This window comes from Haemaphysalis longicornis, unplaced genomic scaffold, assembly GCF_048455015.1.
Source record: "Haemaphysalis longicornis isolate Haplotype H1 unplaced genomic scaffold, Haemaphysalis longicornis Haplotype H1 scaffold_39, whole genome shotgun sequence".
In the NCBI taxonomy this organism is placed as follows: domain Eukaryota; kingdom Metazoa; phylum Arthropoda; class Arachnida; order Ixodida; family Ixodidae; genus Haemaphysalis; species Haemaphysalis longicornis.
Window position 1 is genome coordinate 1,341,285 of NW_027526359.1, and position 21,712 is coordinate 1,362,996.

The window sequence follows — 21,712 nt, forward strand, 5'->3', positions numbered from 1 at the left end:
AGCTACATTCTTACAGCTTCCTAAAACTCACACGAATAAAAATCACGTCCGGAGTTAATACCTTTTGGCAAATGTTCCTCAAATATATGGAAGTATATTTCGCGGTGTTCAGACATATTTCTTAACAATTGAAATAATATAATCGTGTATGAGAAAACTGCTTGAGTTGTACCTAGCACTGGTTATGTAAGAATAGTCGTCTTTTATGCAGAAATACATTATAGTCGGGGTTTGTCGTGCGTCCCTTGGCCGGCGTCCGCAGCGCGTCTGATGATGATTGTGGCATGATGCCCCTAGGGATTGGCCAACCAAACAATTCATCACGAGATAGCTTCGCGTTCAACCACCATCGTCATCTTCCCGTAGGGAAACCGCTGAAGAAGAAGAAGGAGAAGAAGGCAAAGCTGCGAAGAGGAGGGCTGCGTGAGTTTTGGCTACCGTTATCCTCCTCGGCCGGCGCATCTTCCCGATCTGAACCCGGTCGAAGAGCGGCTCATCGCGCCTCGACTCCCCTTCATGAGCATCAGGCGGCTGACACGAGGCAACGGGCAGTTTGGAATCAAGGGACAGGCGGTGAACGTGCCCATCCACGTATCGAAGGTTGTTCGGTGCCTTCATCGCATGGTACCCGAGGATTGCGTTTGACGCTCGCATTTCTGCATCCTCACAATCCCCCTCGGGGAGGTGCGGGGGAATTTTCGGCGTGTATTTTTTGCGTCTGTTTTAGTTGTGTCCAAAATAAATTGCGTCTGAGAGACATAAAGTAGCCCTTTTTAATCAGTATTGCCACATCTCAAGTATTATTTTTTCGGCTTGCTTTACTATATGCGGCGTTTTAGGGAGTGAGAATTGCCTTTTAACACGAATATGAGCAATGCGCTTTTTCGTGCGCTAAGCCAAAGAATCACGATTAGAGAAGCACTGTTTTTGGCATTGTGCTATCCTAAACAATGCCATTTTTGCTTTTCCTGTAGTAAATACAGGTAGCGTACGGCCTCGTTCGAAATTATTTGTATTCATCTCGATATTTTTGGTCAATATTCTTGTCACTCTGGAGGCCTAAAAAGTTCTTTTTCCGGCCTGTTTTCGGCGCCTAAAATGAGCTGTTACTATGCCTAAAAAGCCTGCCTCTACTGACGGAAAGCGAAACATAACCTTAACACATGGCATTTCAGTGTTGAAGCTTTCCAACTGCTTGGGAAGGCATGTCTTGAAAATTGCAGCTGTCACCTTTTCAGACTGATACCTCTTTATAGCAGCATACAATTTGCACTAGCGAAGTTCAAATGTCCATATTTTCATCTTCAGCACTAACCATCTGTCCACGGTGGTTGTATTCCTTTACTTCTACAGTTTTTGTTCTTAATCTGTAGAGGACGCCTTTGACCTGTTTATTGCTCATTACTTTAAACTTAGCCATGTTTATTTGTAGCCCCACGGTATTGCTATCTCATTGTAATTTCTCAAGCATTTTTTAGGTGTGCTGCAGTCTCACTCAACAAGACAAGGTAGTCTGAAAACCTCGATTGACTGAACTATTTCCGGTTTTTTCCTAATCCTGTGTTTTCCCAGTCAACCTTCATGAATGCCCTCTGGGGCCATGTTGTGAATAGTTTTGGCGAAATGCCATCGCCCTGCGATGCTGCCTTTCGGATCGGGAATTTATCCGTTTGCTCGTGGAGGGTTTTCCTGCCATTAGGTTTTCATGTATATATCTGGTAGAATTCGTATGTATGTCTGCTCTATTCCATGCTCTTTTTATACTTTTAGCACGAAAGCGGTAACTACAGAATTAAACGCTTTCTGATATTCTGTAAATTCCATGTAAAGAGGTTTACTAGACCCTGCAGATTTTTTAATCACTTGATTGACGACATGGATGTCACTCCAGGTTTAATACCTTTTCATAAACAAAACCTGCTTTCTGGGTTTGGTATCCAGGCTGACACCTGAGCGGGTAAACCTTGGTAAACAGCTTCTGAAACCTTTAAATTGGCTGGTGGCTCTGTAATTTTTAAAGCCCTTGGTATACAACTTGTGATGAATCAGAATAATGTCCGCATTTTGTCTGGCTACTGGCACGTTTTGAGTCTTTAAGCATTCAGAAAATAGTACAGCAAGCATTTGCAGTGCAATATCCCCTCCCTCGTTCAAAAGATCCACGGTTTTGGTTATCTTCATTCCATGCCTTTGAGAGTCTTTTGTACCTCCTCTTCAGTTACTACTGCGACATCGCAAGTTGAGCTTGTACGGCAGTAACTAGAAAAGGAGTAGTCGGCTCACTGCCGAGCGCCTGAAAAAGGCGCGATGTGGCCGGTGGCGTCGACGTTTGATAGTTTCCCCTCGCTCCGCTTGGTCGCTACGGTTACACCACGGTGGGGGAGCTGCGCGAACGTTCGTTGATCTCCGTGCTTTCCGGCGTGGTGGATTGGTGGTTGTGGCGAGTTCAGGCTGCTCTTGTAGTGCCTTTGCTGGTGCGCGTTTAGTTATTTTTTGTTCATTCAACTGGAAAGTCGTCAATGTAGCATGCGGGGCGTATATTTGGCCTGTGAGCCTCCTTCACAGAGGAAACAAATGAGCCCGGTAGTAGGCAAAAGCTACTACGCGCCGAGCTGCAAGACCGGCTACGTTAACATGAAGGGTGGTCCTATGGTCTCCCTTTTTAGTCTGCCAAAAGAGGCTTCTCAAAGCCAACAGCCAGAGAGAAACTTCTGACGCGCAAATAAAGCGCTGGGCGACAAATGCGCTGCGTGCGACCTAAACGTAAAGCTGAGCTCCCGCGCTCCGTCATCCGCGAGTACGTCCATGTCATGCCGAGAAAAGAGGTCCGTATTTCACGCGGAAAGCCACGCTTAGCCCCAGATGCTCCGCTTTGTAAGCGTAAATAGTCATTATTGATGATGGTTTGTGTTTATTGGCGCAAGGCCGACGAGGGCAAAGAGCGCCAGAGAAGTTATTTAATGAAAAGGAGTGATTACCACAAAAGGTAGGTATAAAACGTGTAAACTGGACATAGTAAGATCAATAAAGATGATGGTGATGACTGGTGTATAGGGCCAGATTTGATTATGCGTGATAGGAGATGAGGTTTAAAAACTTAACATCTGACAAATACTCAAACACGCGTTTCACAGAAACACTGGCATCGTCACCTAGAAACAACGATGGATGTAGTGGGATATGTTGTCTGTAGAGTTCTCTGAAGTGTTTGTGTCGTGTTGTGTGAAGTGCCTTGCATGTGATTAGAATGTGCACTACAGATAGGGCTTCTCCGCACCTGCTGCACTGGGGTCTAGAAGATCCCGTCAGCAGATACGAGTGCGTCGCATGAGTGTGCCCTATCCGCAGCCTACCCAAGGCGATTTCCGTGCGTCTGTTGTGTGAGTCATATGTATACCGACCCAAGTGTGGCTTTATTACATGTAGTTTGTTGTCTGTCTGTTCGTCCCAGTGTGTTTGCCATGTTCTGCGCAGGTGTTGTCTTATGTGTGGCTTGAGGTCTGTGTAGGGTATCGCTGTAATATCTACAGTGTTCCTGAGTGCAGCAGCAGCGGCCCTCTCGTCTGCCAACTCATTCCCAGCGATCCCTGCATGTCCTGGGACCCAGCAGAGGACCAGCTTATGCTTTTGTGCATACACGGACATGATAGTGTTAAATACAAGATTAACTATGTGGTTTTTCGGTGGTGTATGCGATGACAGTGCGCGAACAACACTCAAAGAATCTGTATAGATGAAGGAATTGGGAATTTGATTTTCAAGAATGTGTCGTACAATCAGTAAAATTCCATACGCTTCTGCTGAAAAAACTGTTGTGTGCACGCTCATGGTTCTGGCTGCATTAAAATTTGGACCATGAGCAGCGCACGACACCATAGTGGAGGTTTTAGAAGCGTCACTATAAAATTCTGCACATGTGTATTTAAACTGCAAAGACAGAAAGTGCTGCAGTATTGCAGCTCGTGGTACACGATTTTTGTCAAGTATCATAAAAGAAAGGTCGCACGACACAGGGCGAACTTGCCAAGGCGGTAAACTGTTAGAAAAGGATGACCTGTACACGTCTAAAAACGAAGCACTGAGATCCGAGGCTCGCTCTCTCACTCTAAGTGAAAAGGGCAGAGGAACGGATGGGCGATTTACAAAGAGCAGAGATGTTGATGTATCATTAAAGACAGGATAAAAAGGATGATTATTCAGCGATGAAATTTTAAAAGCATAAAGCAAGTCCATGTATGTTCGTTGGTTCTCAAGGCTCCACTTATTACATTCGACATAAAGACTCTCAGCAGGGCTAGTGCGAAAAGCACCCGACGAAAGACGAAGGCCCAAGTGTAGCACTGGGTCAAGAATTCGCAAGGCTGTCTTAGTCGCCGACCCATATACCACACTGCCATAGTCCAAACGAGACCCAACCAAAGCAGTATACAAGCGAAGCAAGAGTTCTTTGTCGGAACCATAGGATTGGTGGGAAAGAACCTTAAGTATATTCATTGTTTTGAGACATTTATTTTTAAGTTCCTTGATGTGGGGAATGAATGTGAGTTTGTGATCGAACACCACACCTAAGAAGTTGTGCTCCTTGTTCACAGGAAGCGACACGCCATTAAGATGAATGTCTGGGTCCGGATGGACCCCACGCTTCCTGGAGAACACAACGCAGGAACTTTTTGCAGGATTCAATTTAAAACCATTGTTGTCTGCCCAGCCGGCAAGTTTCTTGACACCAAGCTGGACTTGACGTTCGCAGATTGACATATTACATGATTTATAAGATATCTGGACGTCATCTACATACATGGAATAAGAGATTGTGGGTGGCAGTGCCTTACCAAGAGAGTTCATTTTTACTATAAAGAGAGTGCAGCTCGACACGCCACCCTGTGGCACGCCATTTTCTTGCACGTGAACCTTTGAGAGTGCACAACCAACTCTTACTCGAAACGTTCTGTCTGACAAGTAACTAACAAGAGTGTTCAACATGTTACCCGAAACACCGAATGACTTGAGGTCATAAGGATCCCATAACGCCAAGCGGTGTCGTATGCCTTCTCAAGGTCGAAAAACACAGTTAAACAATACTGCTTATGCGCGAAGGCATCCTTGATGTACGAATCAAGAGCTACCAGTTGATCGTTCGTCGATCGCCCCACCCTAAAGCCTGCCTGGCAGCCCTCAAGAAGACCGTTGTACTCGAGGAAGTACACGAGCCTGCGATTTACCATCTTCTCGAAGAGCTTGCACAGGCAGCTCGTCAGGGCTATAGGACGGTAGCTTGAGGGGGACGACGGGTCCTTTCCCTCTTTCAGGAAAGCAACAACTATAGCCTTCTTCCAAGAGTTTGGAATGTGCCCCGAAAGCCATATCTTGTTATATAGGTGTAAGAGTGTTAGAAGAGTGTCTGCGTGCAGGTGTTGTATCATTGTGTATGTGATGTTGTCTGGGCCTGGAGCTGAGGGTTTACACGTGCTCAAAGCAGCTCTCAGCTCATGCAGTGAAAACTCTGAGTTATAAGAAGATGTTGACCTATTGTTATCTAGTATAGGTTTCTTTTCGGCCGTTTGTTTGTGTTTCATGAAAGTGTTTGTGTAGTGTGCTGAACAGGACACGTGTTGGAAGTGTTGTGCGAGGGTGTCAGCCTGGTCTTCGAGTGTGTCCCCTGTTGTGCTGACCAGAGGCAGGCTGTGTGTTTGTTGTCCTTTGAGTTTCCGTATTCTTGTCCATACTTTCCGTGTGTCTGTGTAGGAGTTTATTAATTTTATGAAGGAACGCCAACTCTCTCGTTTTGCCTCACGGCGCACACGTTTTCCTAACGCCTTGGCCCGTTTGAACAAAATGAGGTTACCCGACGTGGGGTACCGACGAAGGACACCCCACGCCTTGTTCTGGGCCTCTCGCGCCCGCCTACAGTCCTCATTCCACCACGGCCTCCGCTGGTTGCGCGGGGCACCAGAGGCGTGGGGAATGGACTTTTCGGCGGCGTCGAGGATGTGCGCCGTGAGCAGTTGGGTAGCTTCTTGGACGTGTAGGTGTCCTATGGATGTGTGGTGTAGTTTGGATGTCTCTGTAAATGTATTCCAGTTAGCTCGTGCTTCATTGAACCTATTATGGGAAGATGGACTGCATGGGCCTTTACCTATGTATGTGAGTGAGGTGAGGAAGTGGTCACTACCGTATGGGTCAGTGCCCACACCCCACTCGAGGAGAGGAAAGAGAACTGCTGAGCCAATCGCCAAGTCAAGACATGAGTATGTTTTGTGTCCTATGTTATGGTATGTAGGCTGTTTACTGTTGAAAAGACATGCTCCAGAAGATGTAATGAATTTCTCTATCATGCGACCTCGGGCATCCGTACGAGAAGAGCCCCAAAGAGAATTGTGAGCATTAAGGTCGCCTGTTAGAATGTACGGTTCGGGCAGCTGGTCAACCAGCGCCTCGACGTCAGAGCTCGAAAGTGAAACATCAGGAGGAATGTATATGGAGCATACCGTTATCAACCTATTAAATATTATCAAGCGTATTGCTACAGCCTCAAGGATGGTGTTCAAAGTGACAGGGTGGCATGCTAAAGATTTCCGGGCAATTATGGCCACACCGCCAGAAGAGTGTGTGCAGCCATCCCTGTCCTTTCTGAAGACCATGTAACTATTCAAGAAAATTGTGTGCTTGGAATTCAAATGTGTTTCCTGAACACACATTACACTTGGCTGATTAGCATGCAGTAGTTCGTATACATCGTCAAGATTTTTAAGAAGGCCTCTACAGTTCCATTGAATTAAGTTTTCTCTTCCCATTATTTAGTGGGAGAGCCACTGGAGTGTGTGTGTTTGTTTATGTGTCATCTTTCGGGGCCGTGACTCTCGTCTTTTTTGGCTTGTCGGGAGGCTTTGGCGTCGGGACACGTTCCTTGCGCTGCGTTGCAAGCAGGAATAGCCCGACATCAATGTCGTCGTCGGATGTCCGAGGGGTGCCCGACGGACCGGGCCCCCCGGACTTGGCCCCCCTCGGGAGCCCTTCGTTTGAGCCGCCACCGCCGAGGGCGTCCGGGGCGCCAGAGGTGGCACGGGCGGTGCTGTGGCGGTGGGAACCGGTGCGGGGCCCGTGGTGTCCATCACCTCGGTACCCTCCAACGCACCCGAGGACGGGGAGACAGAGGCGGGAGCGGCACCGGTCCCGACGGAAGACATTTGCACCACAACCGCTGCTGCCTCAGCAAGCGGCGTGGTCGCGGGTTGGGCTGCCAGAGCCAACCCAGGGGGGGGCGGGGCAGGGACCAGGTCAGACTCGCTGAACTGGGTCCCTGTGGACACCAGACGCCGCTCCGCCCCCCGGTGAGCCGCGTCGGCATACCTCCCCAGAGGGAAAGAGGCGAACCTCTTTCGCGCCTCTGGGAAGGTGATGTTCTCCGTGACCTTGATGTTAATTATCTTTTTTTCCATTTGAAATTTTTCGCACTTGCGGGAGTACGCTGCATGCGGACCGCCGCAGTTCACACAAGTGAGGGTTTCGGGTGGACAGTTGTCAGTCGGATGATCGTGCGCTGCGCATTTCGCACACGTCGTTCGGCCACGGCAAGAGGTTGTACCGTGCCCGAACCGCTGGCACTTAAAACAGCGCCGCGGATTCGGGATGTACGGACGGATGGAGCACCGGATAAAACCTGCATTGATGTGTTGTGGAAGAACTGCGCGGTCGAAAGTCAAGATAATGTGCTTGGTGGGAATCTCCTTGTCGTCTCTGCGGATAGTGATGCGTCTCACGGTAGTGACGCCCTGATCCTTCAAGCCGGCAAGGAGATCCGCATCCGTTTCGTTCAAAAGATCTGTCTCGGATATCACACCCTGGGAGCTGTTGAGGCTCCGATGGGGTGTGACCCTTATCTCTAGATCAGCCAGTCTAGTCTGAGCTAGAAGCTTCGTGGACTGCTGCTTGTCATTTATTTCGATGAGGAGTTCACCGGACCTTTGTTTTTTGCACTTATATGATTTTCCTACTATGGCTTCAAGATACTTGGCGATCAAGAAGACTGACTGAGATGCTAGAGGGTGGGTTGGGTTGAGCGATTCCATCACAAGAAATCGAGAAAAATTATCCGGTTCAGGAAATGTTAAAGATGGCAATTGGGGAAAAGATACTTCGGTGCGGCCCCTTTTGAGGGACCGATCACGTTTGGGGGGGGGCTTTGAAAATGCCATATAGCATAGTATAAAAGCAGGGAGACTGGGGTACTTTCTTCTTTGACCTTACCCTGGTAGCCAAAGAGGTCCCGGAGCTCCCTGCCTGGTAGACAGACAGGGAGCCCATCCGCCGGAGCTTGACCTGGGCTCCGACGGCCACCGTTCGTGGTTTCTAACCCTCCACCTATAAACACATCGCCACGGTTGGATCCAGCTTATGTTTGGGGGCTCGGGGTCCGCCTTATCGCCAGTACCGTCACCAAGATTGCTCAAGGTGCCCCGTGCGGGGAAAAAATAGTCATTATTATTGTTATCAATAATATTATTATTATGATTATATTACTGTTTGATTCGCCTCTGACTTTCTCTTCCCACATTGCACAAATTACCCGTCGGTCTCTTCGTTGTCTGGGTGCTGTTTGCAGGTATTCTAGAGAGTTTAAAGGTCCGCTTCCTTTCTTAAAGTTGTATTCGGCTCTCTGCTTACCTCTTCTTGAATACGGGTCTGTTGTCTGGAATGGAACTTGCAAGTCCAATAGTGACCGTATCGAAAGGGTTCAAAATAAGTTCCTTTCTATCTTTAAGCACCGCTTCCGTCATGTGCAAGACGACGCAAACGGCATCATGTCTCTTCTGAAAAGCATTCCTTCCCTTCGGTGTTGACGAATGCGAGCTGATATTATCTTTCTCTATAAACTTCTTCATGATAATATTTTGTGTGACGATTTGGTTACACTTATCAATGTCAATTTGCCAAATAAACTTTTCAGAAAATTTCCAGGTTTCAGACCAGTTGCTTTAAATAGCCGACTCTCGTCCATCTGCCGAATACAATGTGTATATAATGAATATTCCGTTCGGCTTGATATATTCCAGAGCTCCTTTACTTTGTTCTCTAATGAGTTGAAAACTGTTGTAGCTTAAGTCCTTTATGTCATTCCAAATTTATGTACCCGATGTATTATGTGCAAACTGTTCTTGCTTGCTTTTCACTTTTTCTTGTTTTGTGTTGCTTCAATATTTGTACGTTTTTAGTGTCAGTGTTGGTAATGCTGAAGCTTTTCCCCCTTTTTATTGGAACTTCTTATATGTTGTTAGAAAACCTTGGCTATATACGTATACTCTATGTCATGTTGATTCAATATTTGCTTGTATAGTTCCTATTTTTCACATCTACTGAACGTTTCGCTGGCCGAGTGGCATGGCTTGCAACACTAAGCCTGCCTTTTCTTTTTTGACTTTCTGTTCTTTTTTTTCCTTTTTTGCTTTCTAAGATTTCTGTAACTATTTTTACTTTATTTTTTATGTCATACATATAGTTTGTGTATGTTGTCTTGTCTTAATTGTAGTGTTTTTTTTGTATGGTGTACCAGTACCAAGACCCTAGGGTTGTTCCTGGGCACCGAAAATAAAGGTTGATTGATTGATTGATTGATTGATTATTATTCGGGACTTGGGAGTACTATTTGATTCTTCTCGGACTTTCTCTTCCCACGTTACACAAATTACCGGACGCTCTCTTCGATGTCTGGGTGATTTCTGCAGGTATTCTAGAGAGTTTAAAAGTCCTCTTCCTTTCTTAAAGTTGTATTCGGCTCTGTGCTTACCTCTTCTCGAATACGGTTCTGTTGTTTGGAATGAAACTTGTAAGTCCAATAGTGACCGCATCAAAAGGGTTCAAAATAAGTTCCTTTCTATCTTTAGGCACCGTTTCCGTCATGTACAAGAAGACGCAAACGGCAGTATGTCTTGTCTCAAAAGTATTCCTACCCTTTGGTGTCGACGAATGAGAGCTGACATTATCTTTGTTTATAAACTTCTTCATGGTGATATTTTGTGTGATGACTTGGTTGCACTTATCAATGTCAACTTGCCGAACAAACTTTTCCGAAGATTTCGAACTTTCAGAACAGATGCTTTAAGTAAACGACGCTCGTCCATCTGCAGAATACAATGTGCATATAATGAATATTCCGATCGTCTTGATATATTCCAGAGCTCTTTGTCTTTGTTCTCTAATGAATTGAAAACTGTTGTAGCTTAAGTGCCTTTATGTCATTTATGTGCCGTATTTCTTTTCCGTATTTATTTTATGCAAATCATCATCTTGCTTGTTTGTTTTTCACTTTTCCTGATTTTGTGTTGCTTGAATTTATGTTGGTTTAAGTGTCAGTGCTTGTAACGCTGAACTTCGTTTTTCCATTTTGAAACTTCCTAACATTTTGTTACAAAACCTTTGTTTTATGTGTATAGTCTATCTCCGTCATGTGCATTGCGTATTTGCTTGTGTATTTTCAATTTTTCACGTGCCTTCAACGTTTTGCTGGCCGGGTGTCATGGCTTCTAACACTAGGCTTCCTTTTTTTTGCTGTTTTGCTGTTTTGCGTTCTGGAATCTCGGTAACTATTTTTACCTTATTGTTTCTTTCATATATACGGTTTTCTGTGTTGTGTTGTCTTGATTTTAGTTTGTTTTTATGAATGCTTGTATATGGTGTACCAGTACCAAGACCCTAGGATTGTTCCTGGGCACCAAAAATAAAGGTTGATTGATTGATTGATTGATTTATTATATTATAATAATAGTATTATATTATTATTATTGTTAATATTATTATTATCGTCGAGGACGGCCCCCTCCTGTCCCCGACGAACGCTTCGGCATTCTTAGAACGCTCCAGCGGTCAACCAGGTGCGGTGTTGAGTGATTTGAGTTCCCCATCGGACTTCCCTTTGCCTCCGCCTCTACGGTCCGACACTGGGAGTAATGGCCCGCCGCTGAACTTAGTGAAGAAAAGAAGCCCTCCTCGCGTTGGTGCATCGGAAGCTTCTGAGTTGGTTGTGGTGCGCCGACCGCCGAGCTCCAGGGCCATCTTTGTTTCGAAGTTGTCGGCTAACACGACATCTGGGCAACTGTTGGCCCACTTGTCGAATGTGCAAGTCACGCCATTGTCATGCAAACGCCCTAAAACCAAGCATGACTCCTATTCTTCTTTTTGTGTAACTGTTGACGCAGAGTGTTTCAGGCGCCTGTGCGACCCGTCTATGTGGCCAAAGGGCTGCCTCTTCAAGCCGTTCCAAGGCAAGCTCCACCCTGGCATGGTGCACAGCTGTGAAACTTCTGAGAATGACCAGTAAGAACGACACTCTCGACATCTATAATCAAAATGCTCGGGGTCTACGTACTAAGTCCTCCGAATTTCTTAGAAATGTTGTGTGCTCCAAATTTTCTACTATTGTTATTACTGAAACTTGGCTTTGCGATGATGTCTCATCTTCCGACTATTTTCCTCCGACCTATGAAATTTTTAAAAGTGACAGAAAGTTAACTGGGCCCAAGCAAAAGGGTGGCGGTGTTCTCATTGCCATCGATCCCTCAGTGCAATGCGTGCGGCGTGCAGACCTCGAGACTGAGGAATCAATCTGGCTTGAGGTAGGCCTCAAGAGGGGCGAGAAGCTGCTCATCGGTGCATTCTATATAACCCCGGATATTTTACCTGCTGAATATAATCTAAAGCTCACATCTATTGAAAATGTTTCCAATTCACACTCCAACCATAAGCTAGTTATACTTGGGGACTTCAACACCCCAGGTATTCACTGGAACAGTCTTTCATTTCAGCATAAAAACCATTATGCAGCGCGGAAATGCACCATGTTATTAGATTTTCAATCATTCACCTCCTTGCAGCAGTTCTGAAAAAACGTAACGTGAAAAACGTACACGTGTGTGCCTCCGAAATATCTCTTGCACACCCCGACAAGTTTCACCCCCCTCTTATTGTCTCTGTCTCTGTCGCTGCCCAGCATTGCTATGGTGGTGTTGACGATTGTGCAGTCCCGCGATATGCTTTCAAGCGTGGAGAATATGTTGGGCTCTATCACTTTTATTCATCTCCTGAATGGTCTAGTGTTTTTGATGTCAATGATGTTGACGAACAGGTTCGAAGTTTTACCGAAATTGTCAGGAGTGGCATGGAAAAGTACTTCCCTTGTTATAAGCGTGTTCATTCCAAATTTCCCCATTGGTTCTCTAAAGAACTTCGAAGTTCGCTTAAACGTAAGGACAGCGCCCACAAAAAGGCCAAGCGTTCTGGGCTTGACAAGTGGAAAGCGGAGTTTAGTCGGTATCGCTCACTTTGTAAAAGCCTCTACCGGCGTGACCACCAGCTCTATATAGAGTCGTTAGAGGCTTCTGCGTCTCAGAAACCAGCTGACTTCTGGAGGTATGTACGCGGCCGTTCTAAGGCGTCTAAAGAACATATTAGCCTGCCTAATTAAGATGGGGAACAGGTTGAGGATGTCGCCACGAGCTTTGCTCAGTACTTTCATTGTCTTTCAACTGCCAGATGGTCACGACGAACGCCTATCGGTTAATAATATGTCTAATTTTAGTACACTTATGTTCGATGAAAAACTTGTCAATGATAGCCTTAAACGGATGAAACCGTCATTTTCAGTAAGGTTTCAGTAAACCGACCTCAGTAAGATGTTTGATGTAGTGAACCATAAATTATTAATTAACAAGCTTACTATGTCTGGTGTTGATGCAAGCCTTGTTGCCTTGTTGTCCAACTATCTCCTTGACCGGTCTTTTTACGTAGATGTAAACTTCAAAAGGTCTAGTGTTTACACTGGAACGAGTGGTGTACCTCAGGGTTCTGTGCTGGGTCCACTATTGTTTTCTATCTTTATCAATGATGTGTCAACAGTGTTAACAAAATCTTCATTTCTTCTTTATGCTGATGATGTCAAACTTTTTAGGCACATTAGCAGTTTCCAGGACTGGTGTGCCTTGCAGAGGAATGTGTCGGAATTATCGCTCTGGTGAAGGAAAAACTGTCTAATTTTAAACCCCACTAAAACAAAGGTTGTCACCTACAGCCGGAAAACCCACCGTCTGCTGTTTTCCTACAGTATTGAGGGAGCTCCTCTGCAAAGGGTTGATGAGATTAGGGACCTAGGGGTGCTTTTCGACAGTACCCTCTCTTTTTCTCCTCATATTAGGCTCATCACCCGGCGAGCACTCCGAAGCCTTGGAAATGTGTGTCGGATTACAGAGGAATTCTCTTCTCCAGATCCATTTCTAATGCTATACAATGCAATATGTATACCACAGTTAGAATATGCTTCTGTTGCCTGGAACGGCATCTCCAAATCTACTAGTGAATTAATAGAACGTGTGCAGAAGAAGTTTTTATCCATATTTAAACACCGTCATCACAATCACAGTTTTCATCCTGATTCTGACTTACCCATAGTCCCTTCCATCCCTTCCTTGAACTGCAGAAGTATGCGTGCAGACCTTACATTTCTTCACAAAATTGTTCATGGCGACCTTTCGTGCGCAGACCTGCTTAACTGTTTAGAGTTTAGTGTTCCACAGAGGCCCACCAGGTCGCATCGCCCTTTCTTAACCGCTGCGCGCAACTCCAATCATTCTCCTGTGCGCAGAATACAGAATTGCTACAACCGCTTCTCTGAACGCCTTGACATCTTTCAAAGCTCCTTTACAATTTACCGTACTGCGCTGTTGAACACAGTATGTTAAACATCTATGATATCTCTGTCGTTCGTTTTTCTTTTTTTTATTGCTGAAATTTGGTTTCTCTGTAGTCTTGTTTAACCAATATAGTTGCCTGTTTTTGAAACTGTTTACTTATCATGCTTGTCTTATCATTTGTCTCTATACTCTTGTCATTGTTTTTGTCGTCTTACTGTCAAACTTTGTTCTCTGCATGTTGTGTATTCATTACAATAAGCTGAGCCACAAAGGCATCTTCTTTTTTCTTTTTTAGCTGTACCCAGGCTTCGCCTGTGGTTTATTTTTGTAATTTTCGCTACTTCAATATGTGTGTGTCTTGTCGCTTGTTTGTTTCTTGCAATATGTTTCTTGTATTTTGTTTTCATGTAACTATCCGTGCGCCAGCACTCAGGCCTCTGGCTGTTCCTGGGCACGTAAATAAACATGATTGATTGATTGATTGATTGATTATTATTATTATTAATATTATTATTATTATGCCTATCATTTAATAACTCTAATTTTAACACACTTAGGTTCGATGAAAAAATTGTCAATGACAGCCTTGAACGGATGAAACCATCATTTTCCTGTGGTGCAGATGGAATTCCAGCAGCCCTCATGAAGGCTTACGGCAACATTTTTGTGCCTGTCTTAACTTCCATTTATAATAACTGCTTACTTTTAGGTAAATTTCCTTGTGCGTGGAAGATCGCTCGAATTTTTCCAATATTCAAGTCTGGTTGTGAGTCAGCCGTTTCTAACTATCGCCCGATCTCACTCCTTTGTGTCGCCTCAAAACTGTTTGAGTCAGCTCTGCACAAAGTTCTTGCTGCCTGCGTCAAGAACGTTGTGCTACCAAATCAGCACGGCTTTTTCTCGGGTCGATCGACGTTCACAAATCTTGCAAGCTTTATGACACAGGCTTCGGCAGCAGTTTGTGAAAACGGCCAGTTGGACGTTATTTATTTTGACCTCAGTAAGGCGTTTGATGTGGTGAACCATCAGTTATTAATTAACAAGCTTGCTAAGTCCGGTGTAGACGCAAGCCTTGTTGCCTTGTTGTCCAACTATCTGCTTGACCGGTCCTTTTATGTAGATGTTAACTACAAAAAGTCTAGTGTTTACCCTGCAACAAGTGGTGTACCCCAGGGTTCCGTGCTGGGTCCATTATTATTTTCTGTCTTTATCAATGATGTTTCAACAGTGTTAACAAACTCTTCTTTTCTTCTCTATGCTGATGATGTCAAACTATTTAGGCACATTAGTGGTGTTCAGGACTGCTGTGCCTTGCAGAGGGATGTGTCGGAATTATCGGTCTGGTGCAGGAAAAACTGCCTAATTTTAAACCCCACCAAAACAAAGGTTGTCACCTACAGCCGGAAAACCCACCGTCTGCTGTTTTCCTACAGTATTGAGGGAGCTCCTCTGCAAAGGGTTGATGAGATTAGGGACCTAGGGGTGCTTTTCGACAGTACCCTATCTTTTTCTCCTCATATTAGGCTCATCACCCGGCGAGCACTCCGAAGCCTTGGAAATGTGTGTCGGATTACAAAGGAATTCTCTTCTCCAGATCCATTACTAATGCTATACAATGCAATATGTATACCACAGTTAGAATATGCTTCTGTTGCCTGGAACGGCATCTCCAAATCTAGTAGTGAATTAATAGAACGTGTGCAGAAGAAGTTTTTATCCATATTTAAGCACCGTCATCACAATCACAGTTTTTATCCTGATTCTGACTTACCCATAGTCCCTTCCATCCCTTCCTTGAACTGCAGACGTATGCGTGCAGACCTTACATTTCTTCACAAAATTGTTCATGGCGACCTTTCGTGCGCAGACCTGCTTAACTGTTTAGAGTTTAGTGTACCACAAAAGCCCACCAGGTCGCATCGCCCATTCTTGACCGCTGCGCGCAACTCCAATCATTCTCCTGTGCGCAGAATACAGAATTGTTACAACCGCTTCTTTGAACGCCTTGACATCTTTCAGAAATCCTTTACAATTTACCGTACAGCGCTGTTGAATACAGTATGTTAAACACCTATGATATGTCTGTCGCTCTTTTTTTTCTGGAATTTGGTTTCTCTGCGGTTGTATCTATCCAACTGATAGTTGCCTATTTTTGAAACTGTTTACTGTCATTTGTTCGTATTATCATTTGTCTCTACACTCCGTTGTTTTTGTTGTATTACTGCCAAACTTTGTTGCTCTGCCTGTCGTGTCAGAGCAACATAGGCATCTTCTTTTTTTATTTTTTACCTGTATCCAGGCTCCGCCTGTGCTTTATTTGTCATTTTCACTACTTCAATTTGTGTGTCTTGTCGCTTGTTTGTTTCTTGCTATATGTTTCTTGTATTTTGTTTTCATGTAACTACCCGTGCGCCAGCACTCAGGCCTCTGGCTGTTCCTGGGCACGTAAATAAACATGATTGATTGATTGATTATTATTATTATTATTATTATTATTAATATTATTATTATGGCGCCCAGTGCAGATGTCTGTATGCTGTGCTCCGCCGTTTTTTACGGCAGGCAGGAGTTTTTTCGCTGCACGTCGTGCAAAAAACGTGCGCACTCCAAATGTATTCAGCTGCCCGACACGGAGCTGCAAGCTTTGAAGACGGGTGAGCGGCCCTTTCTGTGCAACTTCTGCGCGTCCTCGGCGACGGAGGCTGTGGTTAGTCCTAGCGACGAGTCCGTGCCGGAGAGCCAGCGTATTTCCCAGGATGGTGCTCCCCGACCGAGCGACCTTGTCGGAGACGCAGCCGAACTCCGAGAAATGCTTTTCAACGCCCTCGAGGGACTATCTTTCTTGACCGACGAGGTAGCCAAGTTGAGAGAGGCCAACGACCGCCTGTGTAGGGAGAACGCACGTGCTTTCGCCCAGCAGGCAGGCGTAATTGCATCGCTGCGGGCGGAAGTTCGCAGACTTCGAGGGGACCGGCTACCACGAGCCGAGCCCTTCCCTCCCGATCGTCGTCCCCTCCACCTTCCCCCCGCCGGCCACCTGCCGCCTGCCTCCCCTCCGACACCTGAGCTTGACGGGGCGCCGCCGACACCTACCCCGCATCTTGGGCTGCATGCATCGTTCGCCGCTGCTGTGGAGAAATCAGATGGAACACCTTCAACGCCGGAGCAGCTGACCTCAACACCGGCAACCTCTGCTGTGTCTCCCGAGGAACTTTGCGACGCCTCGGCCCTGACCAACAAAGGGAGCGGACGTGCGGCGTGTGTGGGTGCGTCTGATTCGTGCCGCATCTCTGTGGTCGAGCGCTCGAAACGCCCTCGGCGCATCTTTGTATCAAAACTGTCCCCTTTCACCACCTCAGAGCAACTGACGGAGCACCTGTCAACAGTGGATTTCGTATCCCTCGCTTGCCAGCGGCTTAAAACTAAGTATACCTCGTACTCCTCTTTTTGTGTGACTGTCGACGAGGTCACCTTCCAGCGTCTCCGTGATCCTTTCTTGTGGCCCAAGGGCTGTCTTTACAAACCCTTCCGTGGCAAGCTGCATGCCGACATGTTCTGTCCCACCGATGTTCGAAATGACGACTAAAAGATGCGAAAAGGTGGAAATCTATTATCAGAATGCGCGCGGCCTTCGCACTAAAGCGACTGAATTCTTATCAAATGCGATTTCTTGAAATTTTCCGATTATTGTTATTACTGAAACCTGGCTTTGTGATGACATTAGCTCTCACGATTATTTTCCAAAAAATTACCAAATTTTTCCGTAAAGATAGGGACTTTTCTGGGGTGAAACAAAAGGGAGGGGGGGTGTTAGTTGCGGTCGATAGCGCGTTTCTATCAATGCGGCGTCATTAACTGGAAGGCGACACCGAGTCTGTATGGCTGGACATTCGTCTGACTGGCGGTGAGAAGCTTTTATTAGGGGCGTTTTACATTCCACCTGATGTTCCTATATTGTCGTTTAAAAAGCTCCTTACATCTGTAGAAGAAGTCTGCTCATCACACCCGAATCACCAGCATATCATTCTGGGCGACTTCAATACACCGGGTGTACAATGGGAACATCTTACCCCTCAACACTACAATTATTACGTACAGCAAAAATCCAGCATGATTTTAGACTTCGTGGATTTCACATCCTTGGTGCAACTTAATAATATCGAAAACAGCTCTCAACATATCTTGGATCTTTGCTTTTCAGACATTCAAAGCGCGCGTGTATCGTTGTCTGACATCTCTTTTGTCAAGCCCGACAAGCATCATCCTCCTTTTCTAGTGTCTGCTCACGCCTCGATTCAGCGTTGCAGTGCTACACTGAAGAATAATGAATTCGCTCCCTACTGTTATGCCCGTGGTGATTACATTGGTTTGTATAACTTTTTTTCTTCGTTCGATTGGTTGCAAATTCAAGAACTCCCAGATTGCGATGCGCAGGTCGAGCGGTTCACTGAAATAATCAAAAGTGGCATGAATCAGTTTATACCCAAGTGTAAACCATGCCGTTCCAAACACCCCTTTTGGTTCTCTAATGAACTTCGTACCGCCCTTAAGTCAAAAGACCGCAGCCACAGAAAATATAAGAAAACCGGGCTTGATGAATGGAAAGAGGACTTCCGCTCCTTCCGTAAAACGTGTAAAAGTCTTTATGAGCGGGACCAGCGCTCTTATCTCGATTCTGTAGAGAGCAGCGTTAATTTCCAGCCTGCAACATTCTGGAAATATATTCGATCCCGTAAAAATAACTCTCATGAGCAAATCCGTCTCGTTGATTCCTCTGGGGAAGAAGTTCTTGATGTTGCAAACCATTTTGCTCAGCAATTTAGTACTACATATGGCCAGCGCGATGACAGCGAAATAAACCTAATGTTAAATAATGTACAGGGTCCCAGCTCAGTACAATTGGACGAGCAGTTGGTGCTCCAGAGTCTAAGGCGCATGAAACCGTCGCTTTCGTGTGGCCCTGACGGAATACCTCCCGCTATTTTAAAAACATTCAGTAGCATTTTTGTTCCTGTTTTAACTGCGGTATTCAATCACTGTCTAAACACAAACGCATTTCCTCGTAAGTGGAAAATTTCTCGAGTGCGCCCCATCTTCAAATCGGGCACCAAATCTGATGCAAAAAACTATAGGGCAGTTTCTCTACTTTGTGCTGCCTCCAAGCTTTTTGAGACAGCAATGCACAAGGTATTGTCAAGTTCTGTACAGCAGTTTCTCACAAGTAAACAGCATGGTTTTATGTCAGGAAGGTCGACAACGACTAATCTCGCCTGCTTCATGGAGCAGGCCTCCGCTGCACTTTCTGAGCGAGGCCAGTTGGACGTCGTCTACTGTGACCTGAGCAAAGCATTTGATGTTGTCTGCCACGCGTTGTTACTTGATAAGCTTTTGCAGTCGGGCATTGATACACCACTCGTGGCGTTGCTGGGTAGCTATCTAAGCAATCGGTTGAGTTTCGTTAGTGTTAATGGGCAGACATCCTCTATGTATAGATCAACAAGCGGTGTGCCCCAAGGCTCCGTGTTGGGCCCTCTCTTGTTCTCCATTTTTGTGAATGATGTGTCAGTCGCAATTAGAAAGTCTTCTTTTCTTCTCTATGCTGACGACATCAAAACTTTCAAACGTATAAAGTCCATCGAAGACTGTAATGCCCTGCAGCAAGATATATTCTCCTTTGCTAACTGGTGCTCAGATAACAGACTAAATCTTAACCCGGCGAAAACAAAGGTCATGTCTTATACCCGAAAAACGAACCCCATTTTCTTTCGCTACAGTATTGATGACGGTTTTCTGTCTAGAGTCGACGAGATCAAAGACCTCGGACTGCTCTTCGACAGCGCCTTAACTTTCTTGCCTCATGTCACTCAACTGACTCGGCGGGCGCTCCGCTCGCTTGGTGCTGTGTGTAGGTTTTCAAGAGACTTCCAGTCTCCTCATTCGTTCCTAAAACTTTTTATGGCACTTTGTATTCCTCAACTTGAATATGCCTCTGTCATTTGGAATGGAACCTGCACATCTAATTGTCAACGTGTAGAGCGTGTACAAACCAAATTTTTATCCATATTTATGCATCGTTTTCCCTCTGAGCCTCTCCCGATAACTGTCTCTTTAAGTTACCGGCGAACCCGTTCAGATCTTGTTTTCTTATATAAACTGCTTCATGGTACAATTTCATGCCCGAAACTGCTTGCAGCAATCGGGTTTCGTGTTCCGAAAAAAGCAACAAGGCTTAACCACCCTTTCCACACAGCTGCTCAACTTAGCAGATGTTCTCCTCTTGATAGACTGCAACGCCTATATAACCTTCACTCAGGGGAACTTGATATTTTTTGCCGTCCCCTTGGGGGGTTTTTGTCCGGGCTGTTAGCCGTGGCGCACTAACTTCATTTCGACAGTTCTCGTTTTCTTCAGTTATTTTCCGCATGTGTATGTTGTTTTCACAGAGTCTGTTCTCATTTGTTCATATATGTTGTTCATACGTTGTTCATATGTTCATATATGTTAGTGCTGCGGGCGTAATCGTTGTATGTACTATGCTATACTTGTGTAGTCAACTCTTCATACATCTGTTTAAGTGGCCCGGGCGAACCAAATGTTATAGAAACAAATATGTTTCTATAACTTATCAGTTTATGTGAATAGTTAAAACATTTCCTGTACTTTGTTTCATACGTTTTTGTGTAATTGATGCTTCAGCCGATTGCTATGGTCATTGTACGCTGTGTTTGTGCAATGTACAATAACTTCGTATAATGTAGTTTGGATGCCACTTTTAATTTTTTCTCTGTGGTATTTCATTCACCCACATTTTTTCCTGGTTTTATATGTGTCAGCCGCTGATGTATTTCAATGCGGCATTTTTTCTTTTTTTTTCTCAGTGCGCCAGCACCAAGGCTTCGGCTGTTCCTGGGCACTATAATAAAGGTTGATTGATTGATTGATTATTATTATTAATATTATTATTATTATTAAGATGGCGCCTAGTGCGGATTTCTGTATTTTGTGCTCCCAGGCTTTCTTCGGTAAGCAAAAGTTTTTCCGTTGTGCCGCCTGTAAAAAACGTGTGCACGCGAAGTGTGTGGCGTGGCCGGACGCGGAGCTGCAACTTCTGAAGTCTGGTGCCCGGCTGTTCAAATGCAATCTGTGTGAGACGGCCGAGGCCGCGGCTAGGCCTAGCGTAGCCAACGACGACATCGGCCCGTCCGCAAGCAGGGTTCCTTCCCCCTCCCTTCGACGAGACTCACCGGCAGTCGTCAAGAAAGCCCCGCCTCCGCCGTCCCAACCGGTTGACCTTGGAGGGGAAGCGGCCGGTCTTCGCGCACTCCTCATCGACGCGCTGGACGGCATTTCTTTCCTCAGCGACCAAGTGGCCTGGCTGCGGGAGGACAACGACCTCCTACGCCGGGAAAACGCGCAGGCTTTCGACTGTCTCCGTCAGGGGAGGGAGGGTGACCGCGCCCATTATGCGCAGGTGGTTGCCTCCTTGCGAGCGGAGGTGTCCTCCTTGCGTGCCCAACTACTTCACCACCCCGCCGTGTTGCCGGAAGGAGTGCGTCACAGATCAGGGCAGCCTTCTTTTGCCCAAGCTGTAAACAACGAAGTGTTGCCTTCGGCTACGTCTGCTCCGCTGCAGTCGGTGTCTTCGGCTTCTCCTGCACTGCCTCCTACTCCGTCCCAACTTTCCCCGGTGCATTCTGCGCCTTTGCTTGACTGTCTCCCTCCTACTGTTGAGAAGAAGCGTCGAAGCCGGGCATGTGTAGGTGCATCGGACACATGTGGACTGGTAGTCGTTCCGCAGCCGAAGCGCCCCAAAGCAATGTTCGTTTCAAAGCTTTCCCCATCCACCACCTCTGCTAGCCTTAATGCCCATCTGTTAACCTTAGGTGTCTCGCCCTTGAACTGCCGACGACTGAAAACGAAATTTGAAACGTACGCATCCGTTTATATTTCCGTCAGTGAAGAGTTTTTCGAGCGCTTGAATGACCCCGCTGTTTGGCCGAAAGACTGCCTCTTTAAGGAGTTTCGAGGCATGT